A 6,000-nucleotide genomic window follows, 5' to 3' on the forward strand; every position below is an offset into this window, starting at 1 on the left:
ACACGCTGCAGTTTGGTCCGACTCTTTCATCACCACTAGAAAACCGTTACAACTAGCAAGGGCAGTCTGTGTTTAATTTAATAGTTTATTAGAAACACAGATCATTGTGAGGGGATTTCACCAATGGTTGAATGGGGAATTGACCCCTCGCTAAGCCCTGCCCCAGAATTTTGGGCAACCAATCAAATCAAATCAAACTTTATTTTTCACATGCCCCGAATACAAGAAGTGTAGACTTTACCGTGAAATGCTTACTTACAGGCCCGAAACCAACAGTGCAGCTCAAGAAGAGTTAAGATATTTGCCATGTAAACTAAAAGAAAAAGTAATAAAAAAAACGTACACAATAAGAATAACAATAATGAGGGGGTACGGTTACCAAGACAGTGTGTGGGGGTACAGGTTAGATGAGGTCATTTGTACATGTAGGTGGGGGTGAAGTGACTATACATAGATAATAAGATTCCTTAGTTTAATGAGATTCCTTAGTTTAATGATGAGCTTCATGTGCACTATGGTGTTCAACGCTGAGCTGTAGTCAATGAACAGCATTCTCACATAGGTGTTCCATTAGTCCAGGTGAGAAAGGGCAGTGTGGATTGCAATTGATATTGCATCATCTGTGGATCTGTTTGGGGCGGTATGCAAATTGGAGTGGGTCTAGGGTGTCCGGGAGGATGCTGTTGATGTGAGCCATGACCTGCCTTACAAAGCACTACATGGCTACCGACATGGTGGTAATAATTTAGGCAGGTTACCTTCGCTTCCTTGGACACAGGGACTATGATGGTCTGGTTGAAACATGTTGGTATTAGATTCAGTCAGAGAGAGGTTGAAAATGTCAGTGAAGACACTTGCCAGTTGGTCACACACCCTTTGAGTACACTTCCTGGTAATCCGTCTGGCCCAGGGGCTTTGTGAATTTTGACCTGTTTAAAGGTTTTGTTCACATCGGCTACCGATAGCGTTATCACACAGTCATCCAGAACAGCTGGTGCTCTCGTGCATGCTTCAGTGTTGCTTGGCTCGACTCGAGCATAAAAGGCATTTTGCTCATTTGGTAGGCTCACATTACTGGGCAGCTCGTGTCTGGGTTTCCCTTTGTAGTCCGTAATAGTTTTCAAGACCTGCCACATCCGACAAGTGTCAGAGCCGGTGTAGTAGGATTCAATCTTAATCCTGCATTGACTATTTGCTTGTTTGATGGTTTGTCTGAGGGCATAGCGGGATTTCTTATAAGCATCCAGATTTGTCTCCCGCTCCTTGAAAGTGACAGCTCTAGCCTTTAGCTCGATGCGGATGTTGCCTGTAATCCATGGCTTCTGGTTGGGATATGTACGTACAGTCACTGTGGGGATGACGTCGTCGGTGCACTTATTGATGAAGCCGATGACTGAGGTGGTGTACTCCTCAATGCCTTTGGATGAATACCAGAACATATTCCAGTCTGTACTAGCAAAAGAGTCTTGTGGTGTAGCATCCGCGTCATCTGACCACTTCTGTATTGAGTGAGTCACTGGTACTTCCTGTTTTAGTTTTTGCTTGTAAGCAAGAATCAGGAAGATAGAATTATGGTCAGATTTGACAAATGGAGGGCGGGGAGAGCTTTGTATGAATCTCTGTGTGTGGAGCAATGGCGGTCTGGGATTTTCTCTGGTTGCACATGTGACATGCTGGTAAAAATGAGGTAAAACTTATTTAAGTTTGCCTGCATTAACCTCTCTTGGGTAGGGGGCAGTATTTTCACGTCTAGATGAAAAGCGTGCCCAAAGTAAACTTCCTGTTACTCAGGCCCAGAAGCTAGGATATGCATATAATTAGTAGATTTGGATAGAAAGCACTCTAAAGTTTCTAAAACTGTGAAAATTATGTCTGTGAGTATAACATAACTGATATGGCAGGTGAAACCCCGAGGACAAACCATACCCCCCCCAAAAAAAAAATTCAGCCTACCTGTAATGGTTATCTTCTGGGGAAAGAGAGGCGGACCAAAATGCAGCGTGGTTATTTTTGTACATCTTTAACAAAGATGAAAATACAACAATCTACAAAACAAGAAACGTGAAAAAACCGAAACAGTCCTATCTGGTGCCACAAACACAAAGACAGGAACAATCACCCACAAAACCCAACACAAAACAGGCTACCTAAATATGGTTCCCAATCAGAGACAATGACTAACACCTGCCTCTGATTGAGAACCATATCAGGCCAAACATAGAAATAGACAAACCAGACAAACATAGAATGCCCACCCAGCTCACGTCCTGACCAACACTAAAACAAGGAAAACACACGAACGATGGTCAGAACGTGACACTACCACTGTTTTCAATGGCTGTCACTTTTATTATAAGGCAAAATCCTCCCACATTGCAGTTCCTAGGACTTCCACTAGATGTCAAGAGTCTTTAGAAAGAGCCAGAAATTGTAGTTTTTCTAGGTGGCTCCCATTTTGGCTGTAGTGTTTCCAAGTGCGTGAAAGAGAGCGTGTTCTTTGGTATTTTTCTCTGGTAAAGACAATAACGATTCTCCGTCTTAAATTTTATCATTTATTTACATATTAGGGTACCTAAGGTTTGATTATAAACAGAGTTTGACTTGTTTGGAAAAGTTTATTACTAACGTTTGGGATTCATTTTGTATGCATTTTGATGGAGGGAAACTGGCTGGATTATTGAATGAAGCGTGCCAGCTAAACTGAGTTTTTATGGATATACAGAAGGACATTATCGAACAAAAGGACCATTTGTGATGTATCTGAGACCTTTTGGAGTGCCAACAGAAGAAGATCATCAAAGGTAAGGCGTTTATTATTTCGCTATTTCTGACTTTCGTGGCGCACCTGCCTGGTTGAAATATGTTTTTCATGCTTTTGTATGCGGGGCGCTGTCCTCAGATAATTGCATGGTGTGCTTTCGCCGAAAAGCCTTATTGAAATCTGACACAGCAGCTGGATTAACAAGAAGTTAAGCTTTATTGTGATGTATTACACTTGTGATTTTATGAAAGTTAAATATTTATTATTCTGTAGTTTGAATTTCAATCTGCAATTTCACCGGATGTTGGCCAGGTGGGACGCTACCATCTCACCTGCCCATAAGAAGTTAAAGTCACCAGCCACTAAGAGCGCCGCTTCTGGGTGAGCATTTTCTTCTTTGCTTATGGCCTTATAGAGTTGGTTGAGAACGGTCTTAGTGCCAGCTTCTGTGGTGCTAAATAGACAGCTAGGAATAATGTAGATGAGAACTCTCTTGGTAGATAGTGTGGTCTACAGCTTATCATTAGGCACTCTAGGCACTCTCTACTTCTTTAATATTAGACATCATGCACCAGCTGTTATTGACAAACACACATGCCCACCCCTCATCTTACCAGAGGTAGTGTCTCTGTTCTGCTGGTGCATGGAATTTCCCGCTAGCTCTATATTGTCTGTATCTTCGTTCAGCCACGTCTCGGTGAAACATAAGATGTTACCATTTTTAATGTCCCGTTGATAGGATAATCTTAATCGTAGGTCATCAATTTTATTATCCAATGATTGCACATTAGCAAGAAGAACGGTTGGCAGTGGGAGTTTACTCGCTCGCATATGGATCTTCAGATGGATGCCCGATCTGCGGCCCCTGCGTCTTTTCTTCACGCAAAAGGTGGGGGATCTGGCCCTGTTCCAGTGAAAGCATATCCTTTTCGTCTGACTCGTTAAAGGAAAAAGTTTCTTCCAGTCCGCGGTGAGTAATCGCTGTTCTGATGTCCAGAAGATCTTTTTGGTCATAAGAGATGGTAGCAGCAACATTATTTACACATTAAGTAAAAAAATAAGTATAGGTCTAAAACTTCAGTCACCTGCCAACATGGCGTTCATGTTTATTGCCTGTTACAACTGTTTTTTTGACCAGTTGGCCAGGTGTCAATATTTCAAAAGCCTTACCTATTCATTCAACCAGTTTGAATACAAATGAAGCTATCCCCCCTTGATGGGCGATCAGCAGAACAATAGAATCTGAGAGCATGTGAGAAGTCTTGATAGTGCGCTAAATGACAGAAATGATGACTAACATTTATCACATTTTTATTTTGATATTAGATGAAGTAATCCCGAATGTAATCAACTGTTTTAAAGAATGTAACTGTAATATGGAGTGATTTCAGGATGAACAGAAATTTTATTTGAATACCATAAATTAGCATTTGTATTAGTATATTTTTTAATTTGTAATGCACAAATTGAATCATATAATTCATCATTTGAACTTGTATTTCATGATTTGAAACTGAATTGAATGAATATTGCATTCAGTTATAACATTCTATTTAATTTAAATTTAATTCTAATTCAATACATATATATATTCAGTTTCAATATAGTAAATATTGCATTCATTGTCTGTGTATCAAGTTTACAAACTATTTGATCAAAGTTTCATATTGAACTTTCAGTTTTCACATTCAGTTCATTCAGGAGACAACATCCTGCTACAACAGACAGTGAAGACAGTGAAACGCTCTCTGTGGTAAACAGAAACTTCTGGCGGTCTCTGAAGACAATGTGGCATGTTGAATTGATTTACTTCCTTTGAATTTGGCTTGAGGGTTTGAACCGTTTTGGCTGTCAGCTACCCTATTCCTGAAGCCTAGACTCTCTGGAACATGGACGTGCCTTCTGTTCTCCTCTATGCTGATCTCAGGCCGTGCAGGACTCGTTAGAATGGAGTGTCACAAAAAACGCAATTTGGCCCCCATAAGCAGATAGTTGAATGGCCCTAACATAGCCCTTCTAAGGATATCCTTTCACTCCCTATTTAATCTTTTCCTCTTGTGACTTGACTGGGTTTGAACCAGGCCTCCTGCATGTCACAATACTGTGTTAGCCCACTTAGCTGAAGTCCATAGGTATGAGTTCATGAAGCTAACACAAGTCTTCAAGTCTCCAGCAAGGTTGCTCATCAAAAGAGCATGGTTCATCAAACCACCTCAGTTACATTTCACCCCCCTTTGACCTCATACATCACAACACCAATTTAACTGTGTGCTCCTCTACCTTTCCTGTCTGGCAAAGTATCAGGATGTTGTCTATGGTTTTGAATCTGAATTTAGATAACTGAATCTGAATGAAGAAGTTGAATAAAATGTAATGGTTCATCTCAATCTCACAATCTCACTTGGCAGTGAAGGGACATTGTTTTTGATCTGCATTAATAATAATAATTTTTAAAAAATCTAATCAGAGTCAGTTATTCAAAGACACCTTCTCACTGACCCAGGGCATGGAAAACAGCAAGTGCCTTGGAATAGGCTTATTAGGCCTTAATAGGTACACTTACTATATACTGTATGTAAGATATCATAAGGCAGTGTTTAAAGTGTTTTTTGCTGGTTATTAAACGCAGATGTAACATTAAAACCTCTAACAGGATCGGTGTCCTGAAATCGGGACAGTTGTTGTTCAAAATGCGATAATGTGACTAGAATGATGCTGTAAACAACAGCCAACTTTCATGTCTTATGTGGGCAGAAAGCTTAAATTATTGTTAATCTAACTGCAGTGTCCAATTTACAGTAGCTATTACACCGAAAAAATACCATGCTATTGTTTGAGGATACAACAACAAAACACTATTATGAAGGCAACTGGTTTGATACACTCAGCTCTGAAGGTAAATAATGTACATACATTCAGTAATCTTGCTCTGATTTGTCATCCTGACAGTCCCAGAGATACAATGTAATGTAGTTTTGTTTGATAAAATACATTTTATATCCTAACATGATCAATGTTGTATACAGAATTTTGCATGAATTCCAACTCTTTCAACTTGCAACAAAACAATCTATGAAATATGACCGCTTAACCTTGTTTCACCCAGTCAATTTCAGTTTCTGTGCAATCTTCAGACACTCTGGAAGGCAACCAAACTTTGTTTCATCATTCCATATTACGAATTGGCTACACAACATCTCTTTTAGCCCACGAAGGGCAGACATCATTATGCACCAATG

The sequence above is a fragment of the Oncorhynchus tshawytscha genome, linkage group LG06, assembly GCF_018296145.1.
Source record: "Oncorhynchus tshawytscha isolate Ot180627B linkage group LG06, Otsh_v2.0, whole genome shotgun sequence".
NCBI lineage: Eukaryota > Metazoa > Chordata > Actinopteri > Salmoniformes > Salmonidae > Oncorhynchus > Oncorhynchus tshawytscha.